General features: G+C 39.6%; 1 long non-coding RNA gene across 1 annotated transcript; it reads left to right on the top strand.

Moving 5' to 3' along the window:
• The first annotated feature begins 299 nt into the window (after nt 1–299).
• On the top strand, nt 300–18771 carry LOC122794652. The gene is made up of 2 exons (XR_006363665.1): nt 300–857; nt 17712–18771. It is a non-coding gene; the product is annotated as an uncharacterized LOC122794652 (long non-coding RNA).
• Nucleotides 18772–19711: the final 940 nt, after the last annotated feature.

The raw sequence follows: 19711 nt of genomic DNA, 5'->3' as shown, positions 1-19711 counted from the left end.
CTGTGGAGGATGAAAAACACAATTTTCAAATAACTGCAACAGTGAATTAGTTCAAGAAATGCCAAAACCCGAACCATAACCCCTGCATCCCCCGTCTTTCTTTACTATAATTTTTTGCAATAATTGCTTTGGCAGGGGGCACCCCCACCTTTCTGTAAACATATTTCTGAAGATAAAACAACAACAGGGCCGGCCTTAGGCATAGACGAACTAGGCGACTGCCTAGGTCACCGTATAGACCCGCCTCAAAAGGGCACAATTGTATACATTTCTTATCTACTGATAGTGGACCGGAGTTCTGCTGTGACGAACCCTAACCGGGAAAGCCGAAAGACAACAACATTTCTTTTCAAATTTCACCGCGGCCCATAGAGGCTAGCAATTGTGCCCTCCCCCACTTCAAGCACAAACTTGTTCACTTTTTCCTATCCACGGTAGCACAGCCCCCGCCCTAAGCCATGCTCTCACTCATTCCCTCCCCCTGCATGATGTATATGCTTGATGTGATGTGAGTGGCCGCTCTTATGGAGCATTATTCAAAGCAACCTATCAGTGATAATTTCGCACCACTGACATCATGGCCACTGATCCATTGAGCATATATAAACAGCTAACTCCCACCTCTCGTTCCTTCCTTCATTGACGCACTAGAGAAGTGGGTGCACCTATTGGCTATGGGCAATTGTATTTCTTGGAATCTGTGGACGTGAGTCAGCATCGTTTTGTTTGCCGGGTTCTGAGTTGCTCCATGTGGGCTACTACAAAATGAACAGAGCGTGTTTTGGCTTTTTAATTCCAAAATTTACACCAGACCATCCTCCTTATTTGGTTTATTATTTGTGTTCGGTGGCTAGGAGGTAAGTGAGGGATGGGGTCCGGGGATTTATATTTGTGAAATGTGAACGAAGCAGACAAGCATTTTTTTTTATAGTGTGCGTGTTTATATTTGTGAAATGTGAACGAAGCAGACAAGCATTTTTTTATAGTGTGTGTGTTTATATTTGTGAAATGTGAACGAAGCAGACAAGCATTTTTTTATAGCGTGTGTTTATATTTGTGAAATGTGAACGAAGCAGACAAGCATTTTTTTATAGTGTGTGTGTTTATATTTGTGAAATGTGAACGAAGCAGACAAGCATTTTTTTTATAGTGTGTGTGTGTGTGTGTGTGTGTGTGTGTGTGTGTGTGTGTGTGTGTGTGTGTGTGTGTGTGATTTAAAGAAGCAGGGAAGCACTGTGACTGTAATTGTGTGTGACTGAAATTGAAAGAAGCAGGGAGCACTTTGTAATTGTGTGTGATTGAAAGAAGCAGGGAAGCACTTTGTAATTGTGTGTGATTGAAAGAAGCAGGGAAGCACTTTTTTTCTGTAGCTCCACTTGGGCTGGGCTATCTATGTAACAAACCATCAACCCTGTTGCATAACAGTATTATCAACAAACAAGCTAACATTTCTTTGAAGGCCTTCTAGTGTTCCTTTATAAAGACTGAAAATGGCTTGCTGTGTAGTAATACTCCATGAGGCATACTACTTGAGTCATCTGCATCAAACTATCTGCTAGACGGAAATAAATGAAATGCTGTAGAGATGTCACTGCATTAGTCTGATCATATCCTGGTGACCAAGGCTGTGCATGCTATGTCGTATATTAACAGTGTGTTCTATTTCAAAAGTACATGGCCATAAATCATTGTCCCTTACCCCTTCCAAAGAGATAGCTTAACTGAGAAAACTTCAACTTTAATAAATATTCTATCAGGAGCAGCCTCAGTACCCCTTATACTTGCCAGATATCTACACGCTTCTTGACTAGTCTGTGTGTTTTAGGTCCACTCCTGCTCACTCTGCCACTTGTGTTTTGTAATGTGGCTCTGGTGTTTTTGCTTAGTTTGTTGTGGTTTATTAATTGATGTGTCTCTCTGGGTTATGTTTGCAGGTGTTTTGGCATGTTCTCAGACTGTTCAGGTAATGTTTTGGTTTGACCATTCATGACTTGTTGCTGGTACCCAAGGTGTTTCATTCGGTGTGTGGCCATTTTCTTTGCTCATTTTTCAGAAGTAAGATATAAAAGTTACTTTATTTTTCAGTAGGTATGTCACATGATTTATCCAGATTTCAGTCTTTATAATTCAGAGAGTATATATCCATTTTCTTTACGACTAAGGTGCTGGTTTGCTGTGTGTTGGTTGGGATGATTCTGCTGTCCAGTGTACACTTAAAACTAAGCATGGACAATGCTGTGCAAGATGCAAAACCAAATCAGGAGCGCCCAGCCTTATTTTGTAGTCTACTTTGAGATGATGGGAAATCCAAGATATTAATAGTATGAGAATTGACAAGTTTTCATAATGACAGCTTATTAATTTGTGTCATACAGATTTACAGTTCATTCCAGCAGTTATGGTATTAAGTGACTATAGTCAACATTATGCTTTTTAGAGGTTAGGTTAGATTTTGAGGTGTGTCAGCTGACATCTGTTTATTACTATTCTTAGTTCAGAATGAGTCCTGATCTGATCAGTATACATTTTTTTCTAAGGTGCCCCTTAAATCTGGTTTTATTTCTGACTTCATTTCAGAAAGAGGATCAGATAGGATCATATGCTAAGTGGAGCAGAGTCAGGGGAGGCCCATGCTATTGGACTGCCGGAGTGCAGCCCCCCTAGCTGTAAAATAAAGAAAATAAAAGAAAAATAAATGATAAAAAAAATTTCAAAAATTGCGGACTTTTGCGCATGCGCACTAGTCTGGACTGCTGCTGAGACAGTCTGGAGCATGCGCAGACTGTTTCAGCAGCAGTCCAGACTGGGAAACATGTAAGAGCAGAGCTCTCAGAAGTCTATGCAGTTTTAACTGCATAGACTGTCGCTGGGAACAGATCGGACTTGGACTGCAATGTCAGCAGGCTGCAGTCTCATCGGGGATCTCGCGTGGTGGATGTGCTCCAGGAGTCTCATCGGGGATCTCTCGTATGTGCTCAGACACGCCAGCTATATGGATTGCGGACAGCTATGGAAGGTAAGGGGACGAAGGGTTATGGGATCTACCTCATGCTATGGAAGGTAAGGAGGCAAAGGGTGATGGGATCTACATCGCGCTATGGAAGGGGGTGTGTGTGTGAAAATGCCCCAGTTGTTATAGGTGGCTAGAAAAAACTCATGGTGGTGTGGTAGGGAATACCTCAGGCTTGAACCCTGTACCTTGTATGCAGGTGTTAAGGACCTGAACTCCCTACCCACCACCATTTGTAAAATAATTGCAGATTTTTGCCTCATATTTGATCAGATCTGTTCCGCATAATATCTGTGTTTTTTAAATTTGCAATGCTTGATATTTGATGGTGCAGTGGTAGCATTGTTACTTCACAGCTGCAGGTTCTCAGGTTTGAGTCTTGGCTGGGGTGCCTTCTGTGTGGGGGCTGCATCTTCTTCCCTGTGTTTGTGTGGGTTTGCTTTTGTGTCCTCCCATGTTACAAAGACATGTCTCCATTATTTCTTCCTGGGCCTCTGCTAAAAATTGTTTTTTGTTCCAAGTCAGACTGTCCTGATTAACAAATGTTAAATGAAATTGACAGGCATTTGAATTTCAGACTTCAGATTTCTGAATGTTTAATTCCTTACATATTTAATGGTGCAGTGGTAGCATTGTTGTCTCACAGATATAGGTTTTCTGGTTTGATTCTTGACTGGGGTGCCTTCTGTGTGGAGTCTGCATCTCATCCCTGTGTTTGCGAGGATTTGCTCTGGTGTCTTGCTATTTTACAAAGACATGTGTCTGCAGTATTTCTCCCTGGGCCTTTGCTGAAAATTGTTTTTGTTCCATCAGAAGTAAAATTGACAGGCATTTGAATTTCAGACTTCATATTCTTCAGAAAATACATAGTAACACAACCTTTTATTCTAGCAATTTTCTAAGTTTATAAGATGAATATTTGAAACTTGTCCTTATTTTTGGGACTGTATTGGCTTTGTCCAGTTTTTTTGTGCTAAGGTTGACAGCTATGGCAAGAACTGAATTCTCTGAATATGTTTGAGGGCTGCATTCCCTCATTACTGGGTTTGTCCAGGTGTTTTGTGCTAAGAGGTTGACAGCTATGGTGAGAACTGAATTCATTAAATGATTGCCATTTAAGTTTCAGTCTTCCGTTCTTTCACAAAGCAGCTGATTTGACATAGTGGTATGTTGCTCTGACTGTTTTGCACAGGGACCTTGGCAGTAAAATGTATGGTGGTAACACAGCATTTTTCTTTCACAAAGCAGGTGATTTGGCGTAGTGGTATGTTGCTCTGACTGTTTTTCACAGGGACATTAGTAATAAAATGTATGGTGGTAATACAGCATTTTTCTTTCACAAAACAGCTGATTTGGCATAGTGGTATGTTGCTCTGACTCTTTTGCACAGGGACCTTGGCAGTAAACTTTATGGTGGCAACACAGCATTTTATTCTAGCAACTTCCCAAGATTATACAAGCAATGTTTAATGTGTCCCTGTTTTTTGGGCTTTTGACCCCCCCCCCCAATAAATTTGGCTTTTTCCAGATTTTTTGTGCTGCAAAGTTGAAACCTTGGTAGTAAACTTTATGGTGGTAACACAGCATTTTATTCTAGAAACTTTCCAAGATTATACAAGCAATGTTTAATGTTTCCCTGTTTTTTGGGCTTTTGACACCCCCCAATAAATTTGGCTTTTTCCAGATTTCTTGTGCTGCAAAGTTGAGATGCAGTTGAGTATTGAGTAGATTTTACAAGGAGCTGAGAGCTGCAGCAGAAGAGAAGTTTAGTGCTGCTTATGCTAAGTCAGCTTGCATTGTTAATAGTACAACAGGTTGTGTACTTTCTTTTGATGCAGAAGGTTGTTGGTTCTACTCCCACAAGGGGTGAATGCTGCCGTACTGAAAAAGTTAAGATACTAATTATGAGCCTGTTATCAGTTTGCTATCCATTTCCTATTGCAGTATTACTAGCTTATCATTTTTAATTTAATATAGGCAATTTATTCCTCAGGGGCATCAGACACTTTATTTTCAATGAAACCATGAAATATAAAGGTGTTTGCTAGCAGCAACCTCTTCATTAGTTACAGATTTATTTAATGTGGAATTATTTAGATGACTTTTTTACTTCTTCAGAGACTGTGCATATTTACTGATAATGGTGGACTGTATAATTGTGCATATTTACTGATAATGGTGGACTTTAGAATTATGCATATTTACTGATAATGGTGGACTGTAGAAGTTTGAGTAGACTTTTTTGATGGAAATGTTCTGAACTGGGCAGTTTTGTTATTATGGGTGCATGCATTTTGTTTCATTGTTTACTGGAAAGATGTTCTGAATTGGGCAGTTCTGCCACTAGTAAAATGCATTTTCTTTGAATGTGGGTTTCAATGCTGTTTCAATGAATGTGAGTTTCAAGGGCAGAGAAGTTTTAATGCTAAGTTTGTTTAACAGATGTCATAGTGTTTGTGCTGTAAAATGCAAAATAAAACTTTCAAATGAAGTCCAAATCATCATAGAAGTAAATCAGTATGCACATTAATGTTTATGGTAAATATGGTTGCCACCTTTTCAAATGGCCAAAGTGGGACATTTTCAGGACACACATCAGATTTTACAGGCCACCACATACCCATGGTCAGTACAAAGGATAGAACTTTACTCTTTTGCCTAAATAAAAGCTTATTCTTGCAACAGTTTAGTTGTTTATTTTGTTTCTTGTAACATTTAGGTATTTTAGATACAGAAATAACTATTTTATGCAACTATTACATAAAATATGGGACATAATTATGTCCTACAATCTCAGGACATTTGCCATTTTTAATATTTTTTGTCAGGACATAACTGCTCAAAGAGGAACTGTTCCTTGCAAAGTGGGACAGGTTTTAACCCTAATGGTAAATGGAGTGAAATAGCCAAGTAATGGATCAATGGAATGGCTGCAGGGGGAGGCTCCATTCAACCATGATTTTTGTGAGGGGGAAGGGCGGCAAACTTAAAGACAGCCCCAGCTGAACTATACCTCCCAACTATCCAGATTTTCAAAGAATGAATAGATTTTTGCTTCTTATTTTTGGTTTGTTCCTCATAAAATTTGTGGTTTTCTGGCAAATCATTTAGGAATTAAGTCACTAAATAATGACACACTGAGTTTCAGACTTCATAACCTTCAGACAAATGCATGCTAAAGTAAGACCTGTTGTTCTATCAACTGTCTCAGTTTATACAAGAGCAATTTTTAGTACTGTTTATATGTTCCCCCAATATATTTGGCCTTGTCCAGATTTATTGCATTAACAGGTTGAGAGGTACATGCAAATAAATTGCTTTATAGAATTAGGCATAGCCAAACCTCTCAACTGTCCCTGTTTTTGGCTCAAAATGTTGCTCTTCCCCCGAATAATCCGTCCGCAAAATAGCAATTTTGGAAGAAAAAATGGTGGGTTTACAATGAAGAAATAACTGTAATAATCAGAGTTATAGATTACTTTTATTTCAGAAATGCGTGTAGATTCATTTATTTTGTCAGCTGCTCAAGTTAGCAGTACTAATATTAAAGTGTCCCTTCTTTGACAGGTTCCCAGCTGTATTGTGTGGCTATTTTATATTTTTACATCACATTTTTGGTCCATTTTTCATAAAATTGTGGGTTTTTTGGCAAATTAGTGACAAATCAATAAAGACTGAAGTTAGAAAATAATGACAGACATTTGAGTTTCAGATTTCATACCATTCAGAAAATTCATACTAATGCAAGACCTATTCTATTATCTTTCTAAGTTTATAAGAGCAATATTTAAAAATTGTCCTTATTTTTGGGCCTTTGTCCCACTTCTTTGTATGGCTTTTTCCATTTCTTGCTCTGAGGTTCAGAGGTATGACAAATGTGTCAGGGCCATCACAGTCAGCCAGAGACATTTCAAATTGTGACATACTTGTTGCACCCCACTCCCCCATGTAGTGACTCTGGATGTGTCGAAGCAAGGCAAGGAGTAGTTATGCAGTGTAAATGTGCAGAGAATCCCCCCCATTCAAGGTAGACACAAGTACTAGAGTGGCTTTTCATCTGTCCTTGATTTTTGCAGAATGGTCTGGTTTCTGTCATATTTGTTGTACTGTTGATTTATGCTTATTACTCAAAGTGCCTGTTGCTCTGTGTTTAAGTAGCAATACTTTAATGACCATCAGGTAAGCTTGGCTGAGATCGTAAGATGCAAGTAAGCTTTAATAAGCATACTGTTAAAGAATTGCCAACATTGAAAGCCTTTCTGTTGTTGCCATGTAGAGAATACTTAACTAGATAATGTATAACCCTTGGTATTGAAATGCATATAACAGTATTTGTAATAAAGGACAGATTACATTATTTTGAGAAGCTCATTACACTTGGAGACTTCCAGTGATCTCTGCATGCTTTACCCGTAAACTAAACAGAATGCCAATTGTGTGGTCCATAACCTGTACAGTAATCCTTTTAAGCAATGTATCTTGAGCTCATTTCTTGTTTGCTTTTCATTTTTTTACTTTGATCATGTTTTCCCCATGAAATAAGTAGATAGTTGTCAGGCAGCAGGTCTTTTTTTGGATAAGAAACATTTTTACAAGTGGGGGCATCAGAGATTTCTACTTTCAGCACGTTACTTGGTACTTTAATAAAGCTGAATATAAATTATAATTAGAACTGCAGTGAAAGAAGTGGTTTGAGTTGAGTGCTGCTTGTTTTTCTTATACTTGATTTTGACTGGCATTCCATTAATGTATTTAAAAAGCAATTTATTTTTTCATGCCTCACAACCTTTTTGTTTCCATCTAGATATTAAGTACGCTGTCATGCAGCCAATGCATTGAAATATATTTATTCTTCTACACTTCATTTTGTCTTGATTAGACTCATATAATGATGGTTTGGCACCCAGGGCAGTGTATTTAGTTAGTTTTTGTGGTTTTGAGCATAGCTCCTCCCCTTTCTAGTTGGCCACACCCCTTCCCATTGACCCCAGCCATTCAGCTGTCTCCTGCAGCCCCCCTTTGATTTGAAGTCACCAGCCGCCACTGAGCAGAGTACCAACATGAATTTGTATGTAGCTACCCACTTTACGGATATTGCATGTATGTGCTTCAGTTTGTTTTACAAGTGGCACAGTTTTACCTTGGTGAATACTATATTCTAATTTCTGAATTCCTGTTGTGTTGTGACTGTGTTGGTTGGGATTCTTCTAGTGTTGTAACACAAGCTACTACAACATTTACTTCATATCGGATGGTGATCAAGCTCTTTTTTTTTTTTTGTTGCATGGTACAAGGACTGTGAGTGAAATAGAACTATTAGACTGTTTTATGAAATTAGCTTTTTGCTGTATTTCATGTCACCCATTGTTTAACCACAGTAGTCATGTCATGTGACTGAACAGATTTCTGCTTTGGTTTTTGTGATGTACCTGATTGTTTTACTGCGGATCAGTACTATGTGAAAGCATGTTTGATAGCAGCATAAGCATTGCTAGTCCAGCTTTTTGAAGGCATATTTGTGGTGACTTTACCTTCTGATTTTGTCAAATGCTATATAACTCTCGCTCACCTTTTTACTGTTGGGCAATGTAGTTTTACACGTTTGACTTTCTTGTGCGTGAAATCTTGGTGTATCAGTTATTTAATGAGCAGTGGCAAATTAAATGTCACAATATGTGGGTGCTCGGGAAGCAAACCTGAGTGAGCATGCATGCACTGGAAGTTGTGTTAGTTTCTTAACTCTCTCTGAACTGCATTTGAATGCAGATTTGTACTTCTACTACCATAGTTGCAGTGCAGATGTTTAGTATTTATGGCTTATCTTGCACTGCTGCATTTTTAGTTTAAGTTGCTAACACTCAGAAATGTGTTAACAAGTTGTTGGCTGCTGTCAGAATGATGATACTAATTGTAAACGTAGAGTAAGTGTGCAATGTTTCTATACCACAGTGCCTGGCTATTTAGCTGTAATTTTCCTTTTGAAAATGTCTAGGACAGCTCATCAGTGCAGTTACCTGCAAAGGTATTTGGTGGTGGTAGTTTTTTTCTCGCATGCTGCTGAAGTTCAAAACACCTATTGATTAAAACATGTAGGAAGAAATAATTGAATTTACTTGTCATTCTTGCCCTAGCGGAGGAATAGCAGTGTATGAGTGGGAGTGATGGAGATGCTATGTACAATAGCAGTGAACTTTGTAAACATGGTGTGGGTTTATTTCTACTGCTTCAGTGTGACTTTCTAACAATACATCAAAAATGGGAATTTGTTTACTGTTTGCAGTACACTGATCTCGCAGCAAAAATGTCATTTGAATGTAGAATGGTAATATGATTTAACATAGTAATTCATGTGCTGGTTTATATATAAATATTTTGTAGTACAAGTGAAATAAGCAAGTGTGGCTGTCTAATAGGTCCTTCTATCTAAGGAACAGACTGTTGTGCTATAATATCTCAAGGAGATGTTATACTGGCAGTAACAGTCATATTATAGGGAGGTTCTGCAGTGGAGTTGTATAAGTGACTTAGGATCGTCTGTGGGGTGCATCAATAGTGTCGGCTTATTTTTTTTGTATCATACAGCATCACTGAGCAGCACAATGAAAAGTGCTAAGTTTTTAATAGCACTGGTAGTCTGGTATGATGTATTAGTAAAGGTTGGACAAGTCAGTAAACTTTTACAAAGCTCATCCATGCAAATTGATCAGGCAGTAATTCTGCTTGAAGAACTGAAAAGGTTTTTAACAGAATACAGGGCCACAGGGTACGAAAAGGCAAAAGACACTGCTACTGAGCTAGCTGAAGAACTGGAGGTAGAACTCAAGTTTCCTGGTGCAGATGAGGTGAGACCCAGGAAAAAGAGGAAGCTTTTTGATTATGAAGCTGATGATGAGTGTCTAATTAGTCCTGAACAGAATTTTAAAGTCAATTTTTTTAACTCTCTTGTTGATGTTGCACTGTCATCTGTGCAGGACAGGTTCACGCAACTTGCAGCTCATAGTGCTACTTTTGGCTTCCTCTACAACATACAAGACCTCTCTACTGTTTCTGATGATAAGCTATTGCAGCTCTGTAAAGACTTGCAGAATCTTTTAACCCACAATAACTCTGCTGATATCGATGCAGTAGAGCTGTATGAAGAATTAAAAACCCTTTACCACATTATTCCAAAGGGATTATCAGCGCTGGATGTCCTTAATGTAATGAAAAAGCGAGGGTTAGTGGAGATATTCCCACAAGTAGTGGTAGCTCTACGCATTTTGTTGACTCTGCCAGTGACAGCTGCATCTGGGGAGAGAAGCTTCTCCAAAATCAAACTAATCAAAACATACTTAAGAAGTACTATGCTACAGGATAGACTTGTGGGCTTGGCTATGATTTCTATTAATAATGAAATATCTTGCCAGATAGACTCTGCTGATATAATTGATAGATTTGCTCAGTGCAAGGCAAGAAAAGTGTGGTTTTAGAAAGTGGCTAGGTATGAATAACAGTGTGCAAATTTTGTATGACTTGCTTACAGCTGTAAGCAGAAGGCACAACAGTTCTGTAGTATGTGAGTTCCTGTAGGGAAGCACTACAGTGGAGTTGGCAGGTAGGCACCAAGTATGGTCAGCTATGCACTTCTATATTGTAACTTACCTGAGTGGGTATAGCGAAGCTGACCATGTTTCTTGCATGTGTACTGAAGGTATAGTTGCCTACTGCCAATAGGCTCATTGCCAGTCTTTGATCAATTATCTGACAATGGTACAGTTTAACATGAATTGTGACAAGCCTACTGTTTTTAAGTGACTCTAGTAGAAATGACAGTTTGAACCGCGTAACATTTCACTGAAATATTGCATATAGAAATGTCACTGACTGTCTGTATTGCTGAATGCAATGAAACTGGAAGGAAATGTGTACTTTTCTCCTTCCTCCAGGCTACTGAGACTGCTGCTGGCTTTCTCAGTGACATTGTGTTAAATGGACTCAAGTTGGGGAGTTCACAAAACTGCAGGGCCAGGGTTATGACAATGGCTGTTAATATGAAAGGAAACTGTTCAGGCAAGAATTTTATCTTTACATCCACATGCATTTCTTGTACCCTGTGGCTGTCACACAATCTCAATCTAGTAATTGCTGATGCAAACTTTTCAGTAGATGCTGTTTCATTCTTTGGTAATCTGCAATGAATGTACACTGTTTACGTTCTAACTCTAGTACAAACTATTTTTCCATGTGTTGGGTCTAACTGTAAAGCCACTTGGACCAGGTTGAAGTGTAGGGAGAAAGTGTCAAAGCAGTGTGACGGGTCTAACTGTAAAGCCACTTGGACAAGGGTGAAGTGTAGGGAGAGTGTAAATGCAGTGTAATCTGAAGTGGGTGCACTTTGCAGTGCCTTGGTTTCAGTGGCAGAACTTACAAAAGGCAAGGATCCTAAGGCATATCTGTAGCAGCATTGCTGAGCAGTACAAGAAGTGCTAAGTTTTAATAGCGCTGGTGGTCTGGTATGATGCATTAGTAGTGCTGGTGGTCTGGTATGATGCATTAGTAGCAATGGTGGTCTGGTATGATGTATTAGTAGCACTGGTGGTCTGGTATGATGCATTAGTAGCACTGGTGGTCTGGTATGATGCATTAGTAGCACTGGTGGTCTGGTATGAGGCATTAGTAGCACTGGTGATCTGGTATGATGCGTTAGTAGCACTGGTGGTCTGGTATGATGCATTAGTAGCACTGGTGGTCTGGTATGATGCATTAGTAGCACTGGTGGTCTGGTATGATGCATTAGTAGCACTGTTAGTCTGGTATGATGCATTAGTTGCACTAGTGGTCTGGTATGATGCATTAGTAGCACCGCAAGTCTGGTATGATGCATTAGTAGCACCGCTAGTCTGGTATGATGCATTAGTGGCACTGGTAGTCTGGTATGATGCATTAGTAGCACTGGTGGTCTGGTATGATGCATTAGTAGGTTGGAAAATTCAGTAACCGTTTGCAAAGCTCTTCCATGCAAATTATCAAGCAGTGATTTGCTTGATGAACTGAAAAGGCTTTTAACAGAATACAGGGCAGCAAGGTAAAAAAATGGCAAATGCAACTTTTTGATTGAAAAATTGGATTGAAGGTTCTTGGTGCAGAGCAGGTGACACCCAGGAAAGAGGCTTTTTGGTTATGCACTAAATGATTGTAATTAGTCCTGAACAGAATTTTAAAGTCAACTTTCAACACTCTTGTTGTTGCACTGTCATCTGTGAAGGACAGGTTCACTCCGCTTACAGCTCACAGTGCTACTTTTGGCTTCCTCAACACACAGGAACTCTTGGTAGTTACTGAAGATATTTCACTTGTCTGTTAGCCCGCTTTGCATTTGCTGATATTGATGCAGTACAGCTGTATGAGGAATTAAACACTGATAATCCCTTTGGAGTAATGTCAGTGCTGGAGGTCCATAAACGCGTATTTGTCGATGTCTTACTAGATGTAGTGCTGCGCATTTTGTTGACACTGCATGTGACAGTTGCATCTGGGGAGTGAAGTTTCTCCAAATAAGTACTATGTTACAAGGTAAACTTGTTGGATTGGCTATGATCTGAATTAATAATTGCTCTTGCCAGATGTTATATGCTGATATAACTGTTTTGCTCATTACAAGGCATGAAACTTACAGCTTTTGTAAGTAGCTAGGTAGAGACTGAACAGTGTGCAAAGTATGCATGATTTCACATCTGATGTACCCTGTAGTCTGATCCTACAGTAGGAGGCATAACAATACTTTTCAATGCCAGAGTTCCTGTAGGGCAGCAGCACAAAGTACTGTCAGCTAGGCACTATTCTGTACTACTGTAACTGGCTTACTTGAACTGCTAGGACAAAGTTGAACCCTATTCTTCCATCTGCTAATGTTTCTGCATGCATAATGGAAGGTGTGTTTGCATAATGGCAGTAGGTCATTGCCAGTCTATCTGCCAGTTGCAGTGTACAGTGAACTGTGTGCCAACTGAACACTTAAGTGCCTCATGCAGACATGACAATACAAGTGTAACATGTCGCATGTCACTGTCCATTTTGTGACTGCAATGAAACTGGAAGGAAAGGGGTACTTTTTGTCCCATGTTACTGGGACTACTGGTGGATTTTCACTGACCATGTTAAATGAACTTAAGTTTGGGAATTCCACTAGAGAACTGCAGAGGCCAGGGTTATGACATATTGGCTCGAATATGAAATGAAAACATTCTGGTGTTGCAAGAATCTTGTCTTTCTCCATGCATTTTTTGTACCCTCAGGCTGTCACAATCTCAATCTTGTAATTAGTGATGATGCAAAGTCTTTAGTAGATGTTTCATTCTTTGGTAATCTGCAATGAATGTACACTTTTCAGAGGTACAAAATATTTTGTCATGTGTCAGGTCTATCTGTAAAGCCACTTTGTGAGACCAGGTGGAAGTGTAGGGTAGAAAGTGCCAAAGCAATGTGATCTGAAGTGGGTGCACTTTCCAATGCCTTGGTTTCAGTGGCAGAACTTACAAAAGATCAGGATCCTAAGGCATATCTGAAGCAGCATGGCTGAGTAGTACAAGTGCTAAGTTTTTAATAGCACTGGTGGTCTGGTATGATGCATTAGTGAAGGTTGGAAAAGTCAAACATTTGCAAAGCTCTTCCATGCAAATTGATCAAGCAGTGATTCTGCTTGAAGACCTGAAAAGTATGTTAACATAATACAGGCCCACAAGGTACAAAAGGGCAAAGGTAACTACTACTGAGCTAGCTGAAGCACTGGGGGTAGAATCCCAGTTTCCTGGTGCAGATGAGGTGAGACCCAGGAAAGCGGAGGCTTTTTTGTTATCAACCAAATGACTTAGTCCTGAACAGAATAAAGTCAACTTTCAACACTCATGTTGATGTTGCAGTCATCTGTGAAGGACAGGTTCACTCAACGTCCAGCTCAGTGCTACTTTTGGCTTCCTCTACAGCATACAGGAACTCTTGGTAGTTACTGAACATATTTCATTTCTGTCTGTTAACCCAGTTGGAATCTGCTGATATTGATGCAGTACAGCTGTATGAGGAATTAAACACTTCATCGCATTACTCCAAAGGGATTATCAGTGCTGGATGTCAATGTAATAAAGCGCGTATTACTTAAGATTTTCCCACAGGTAGTGGTAGCTCTGCACATTTTGTTGACACTGCTAATGACAGTTGCATCAGGGGAGAGAAGCTTCTCCAAACTACAACTAACATATTTAAGTACTATGTGACAAGATAGACTTGTGGCCTTGGCTATGATCTCAATGAAAGAGGTATCTTGCTAGATAGACTATGGTGATATAATTGATTTGCTCAGTGCAAGGCACGATAAGTGCAGCTTTAGTAAGTAGCTAGGTAGGTAATGAATAGAGTGCAAATTATGCATGATTTCACATCTGATTTACACTGTAGTCGAGATTTTACAGTGTAAGGCATACTTTTGCAGTATGCCAGAGTTCCTGTAGGGAAGCAGTACAGCAAAGTTGGTAGGGAAGCTCAGAGTACTGTCAGTTGTGCACTTCTCTACTACTGTGACTGGCTAACCTGAATGGCTATAACAAAGTCAAACCCTGCTCTTGCATCTGCTAATGTTTCAGGGAATTGGTTATGGCTAGGCTTGTATAGACCCTAGGGCCAATCTTAGGTTCATTGTGTAGTTGTATAATGCCAATAGGGTCAGTGCCAGTCTTTAATAAATTACCAGACAATGATACACTTATCTTTCAGAGGAAATGTGCCAACTGAAATCTCTAAGACTGCAGTAGACATGACAGTTTGTACAAGTGTAACATTTCACTGTGAAACATTGCATATAGAAATGTACATGAAATGGAAGCAGGGGAATATAACCAAACTATTACAATGTCTGAAGCATGAACCAGCTAAATGAAAGTGTCTTCTAATTACTATAGTGTACCTGACAGTTTGGCAATTTAAACATTTTAAGTCACACATTACATAGAAATGTGTCTAGTAGCCAGCAATGAAATGAAATCTGACTATTTCAATGTCTTTAACATGAACTATGCCTAACATTTTCAAAATTACTCAAGCAGACCAGACACTTTTTGTTCACGTTACACATTTATTGTGAAGTATTGCATATAGAAATGCATGAATAGCAGCAGATGAAATGTGACAAATTTTGATGTCTAACATGAAGTGCACCTACTGACATCTAATGTCTTCAACTTAAGTGGACCTGACAGTTTGTACAAGTTCAACACTTTTTACTGTTTAACACTGCATTTAGAAATGTACATCTAATAGCCAGCAAAGGAATACTTGAATGACAATTGTTGACATGAAGGGTGTCAAGTCAAGTGGACGTCACACATTTCATTGTGAAACATGTACATATAGAAATGTACATCTAATGGCAGCAGTGGAATAAAACCGGACTACAATGTCAAGCATGAACTGAACTAGCTAAATGAATGTCTTACAGTTACTCATGTGGACCTGACACTTTGCAGGTTAAACATTTTAACTGTCAAATATTGCATATAGAAATGTCTAGTAGCCAGCAATTAAATAAAATCTGACTATTTCAATGTCTAGCATTAATTGTGCCAACTGAAACCCAATGTTTTAAATCAAGCAGACTGGACAGTTAGTACAAGTGAAACACTTTTTATTGTTGAAGACTGCAGTTGGAAATGTTCATCTGGTAGCCAGCAAAGGAATAATTAAATGACAATTTCCAATGTCTTTCACATGAAGTGACAATTACAAGTGTCAAACATTGCATATAGAACTGTACATGTAATGGGACAGCAATGCAATAAAGTCATCTGACAATGATAAAATTGGAGTATGAACTGTATAAAGTAAATGTCTAGTAGCCAGCAATGAAATAAAATCTGACTATTTCAATGTCTCTAGCATTAATTGTGCCAACTGAAACCTGTTTTAAAATTGGTCAGCCAGACCTGACAGTTTGTACAAATGCAAAATTTTACTGCCAATGATTGCATATAAAAATGTACTTGACAAGTAATGGAATAAATCATTTGACAATATCACTGTCTCTCATCTTAAATATGTCTTCAAATTACTTGAGTGGACCTGATAGCTGAAAGTAGTACACTGCTGTTTAAAACTGAATTTAAAGGTCCCACATCCATCTGTAACCCATAATGGATAAACACTGCCAATACAATTCTGAAATCTGCTTGGTGTTGGTAAGTTGTATGCAAAGTTCAAGACGTCAGTGACTGTAGTAACACTGCTTTCCTTTTTGGCCTCTGGGTCAGCATACAGCTGCAGCACCACCACATCACAATGTGTAGCTGTCTGAAGTATGTAGACTTGACGGCTGACCTGTAAAGAGCATGAAGCACATCAGGGTATATAGTAAAAATGTAGAGTTGCTGCTACACTAGACCAAATGAGAACTTCTACACAAACATCAATGCACATTGCAAAAAAGTTAATACTGACTCATGACTGCAGATGAACACTACACAAGCAACAGATCAACCAGGTTTAAGGATATTCAGCCTTCAATTGCAGTCAACTAAACTACAAGGTGTCTTAACAGTATGACTTGGATTTTAATGCATTTAATGGAAAGAACTGGAGTGTTTGTGGGAGTGACCCTTCTATGGGTGTGGCTCAAATAGGAGTGTTACTTGTGTTCACTGTGGGTGGGGCTTAAGGGGCACCAGAGCAGTGCTTCGCCTAGGGCGCCGTTTCAGCTAAGGCCAGCCCTGGTATGTTTGGTGCACTTGTATCTCTGGCTGCGTTCTGGTTATTGATCTTTTGTGCATAGTGTGCCTATTAGTGAATGGGAGTTTGCTGTGCTATTGTTAAAAGTGCTCTCTGCAGATTGCTTTGGATTGCCTTTAACACTGGAATTCCATCTGCCTCAGACACTGTGGGTGTGTTTGTAAAAACACTGTTACAGCCTAGATTGACTGACATTTGAGCAGGTACCCATTTATCAGCAGTTCATAATCAGTAAACATATTTACAAAGCGTTGTTTTTTCAGCCTAGTGATTCCTGATAGTTTCTGAAGATAACGTATATAGTTGTGCAGACAGAATACTGTTATTAACAGAAATATTACATTCTGATATGTCTAAAGTTATGCTGATTGAACATATCACATTGTTTTCAGTGTTGTACTCATCATATTGATGTGTGTTCAGTCAAATATCATGCTGCGTCTCTCACAAAGTTGTCATACGGTTTCCCTATTGTACACAATACTGTCCGATAAATTTCACCTCATTTTTACAAAGGCATGTTGTGGCTGTTTGCATACATCATTGAATGCAAACAGTAAAATCTGTTTTTTCACACTCATACATTTTTGCAAAGCTAATGAACTGTGTGTGTGTGTGTGTGTGTGTGTGTGTGTGTGTGTGTGTGTGTGTGTGTGTGTGTGTGTGTGTGTGTGTGTGTGTGTGTGTGTGTGTGTGTGTGTGTGTGTGTGTGTGTGTGTGTGTGTGTGTGTGTGTGTGTGTGTAAGCATCTAGAAGTGTTCAGGAAAGAATACTGCTCTCCTTTTTAGCAGTACAACACACAGGGCCATAGGTAACTCTGTCCATAATGGATCTGTCTCAGTCCCTGGGTAAATTGTCATAATAATGATATTGTGTTGTGCTGTGATGATCATGTGACTATCTGCATGATAAACATTTTTTTCTGCTTTGTTTTTACAATTAATCTTTACAGAGCATGTTACCTGAGGATGTTCGCCCATCCACAGACGATGATGTGCACATGCAACGACACTGCCAGATTCTTCTTCTGAAGAAGGGGATTGATGATGATGATGCTGAGAAACCTGGACCTGCCCCTGCCTGACACATCCTGCCTGCACCCTGGAGATTGACACGACCAGGATATAGACAATTTTTGGGAGGAGATCCTGAGGTCAATATCGACGTGTTCTGAATACAGATGAGGGACATGATGGGGACCTTGTTTAATGAAATGGCATGTGCTATGTGGGATTCATTCAGGATAATAGCTTGTGAGATCATTCAGGAGTCTGATCCACATTAACCTGGTTCCACCTGTCAGCAGGTATTGTCTGTGGGCTCCACCTCTGTTATGATGACAATATGGTGATTGGCATTTAATTGATTGGACTTTACTCTTGTGCATACATACCATGCATCTGTCATGCTTATGTGTTATCGTCTGACATTTACTTTGGTTTCAGTGTGTGTATGACACCCGTTAACACATTACACTGTCCACACATTCAACTCTCCATGCCTTTTGGCAGTAAATCTGCTGATAGTGATGCAACAGGCAGCCTGTAAACATGTGTGTTAGTGAGACGACTGACAAACAACACATCTTGTTGCAGATGCTCTACTCCTCTATTGCAAAATATGGAACACCCTCCCACCATCAATCATGACTACCAGCAATGCATAACACCCTCCCTCCATCAATCAGGACTACCAGCAATGCATCACACCCACCCTCCATCAATCAGGACTACCAGCAATGCATCACACCCTCACACCAGCAATTAGGACTACCAGCAATGCATCACATCCTCCCTCCATCAATCAGGACTACCAGCAATGCATCACACCTTCCCACCATCAATCATGACTACCAGCAATGCATCACACTTTCCCACCACCATGTTGATCTATTGTATGTACTGATCATGTGATCTATTGTACTGTAAGTACTGATGATGTTGATCTATTGTATTGTATTGTATGTTTTTTAGAGAAAATAATACCCATTTTAGGGGTTTACAATTGCAAAACTGAGGGAATAGTTTATATTGCATTGTACTCTGACTGTGAAGGTTACTATATAGGCATGACTGAAAAGTTTATTTAAAAGAGTAAAAGAGCATCTTTACTCTATTAAAGGTAAGGATAGTAACAATGCCTTATACAGACATAAAGGAAATAGTAATAGTAAAACATTTATGTTTACTACTTTTAAAACAGGTACCTATGGACCTGTGAGGAGGTAACTATAGGAATAGGTTGGAGAAAAGGGAGTCCCTATGGCACTTAAAATTGGGGATGGACACTTTTCCAGGTCTGAGTGATACTGTCAACATTAAATGTTTCCTAAGTGATAAGAATTAAGGGCAAATAGTTAACCTTTTAAGATTACTACTTCTGTATCAGACATAGACCCCCGGATTCATGAAGCTCGGCGCAAGGCCGGTGTAAGGCTTGCGCCGGCCGTGCAGCGTATAAATGGCATAGCAGCGCCACATGCATAGTAATGAGTGTGCGCTGCAACCACAACCATGTGCATAGATCACGTGCCCGAGTCCAGGGAGCCTAACTAGGTTGCGCACGGAGGCGTGGCCAAGTCGGCAGGCGATGAGCAACCTAAAGTGCTGAATCTTACAGCCCGCCTGCAATAGTAACCGCACCTATCAGTGTCCGTGGATAATGAAACATATGCAAAGTATGCTACATAGTACCCGTCCACACAAAATGGAGAGCCAAACATAAATGCACGAAATACAAAATGTTCCCGTTCATGGAACAAATGATACTTTGAATACTGTGTCCGTTACGTAGTGCACTGTCAGCAGTCATACCCAGTGGAGGTGTACTGCATCATGTCAGCGCGCCTCAAATACACACGACTAGCCCCATGGGCATGGTCACCAGCAGTCTCACAGTGGTAGTGATAGTACACATCTGGGCAGTTGTGGCCATATAACAACCATAAAGAAA

This window comes from Protopterus annectens, chromosome 2.part1 (assembly GCF_019279795.1).
Source record: "Protopterus annectens isolate FY-2018-M chromosome 2.part1, PAN1.0, whole genome shotgun sequence".
Classification (NCBI taxonomy): Eukaryota; Metazoa; Chordata; order Ceratodontiformes; family Protopteridae; genus Protopterus; species Protopterus annectens.
This window is presented reverse-complemented; position numbering and strand designations above follow the sequence as displayed.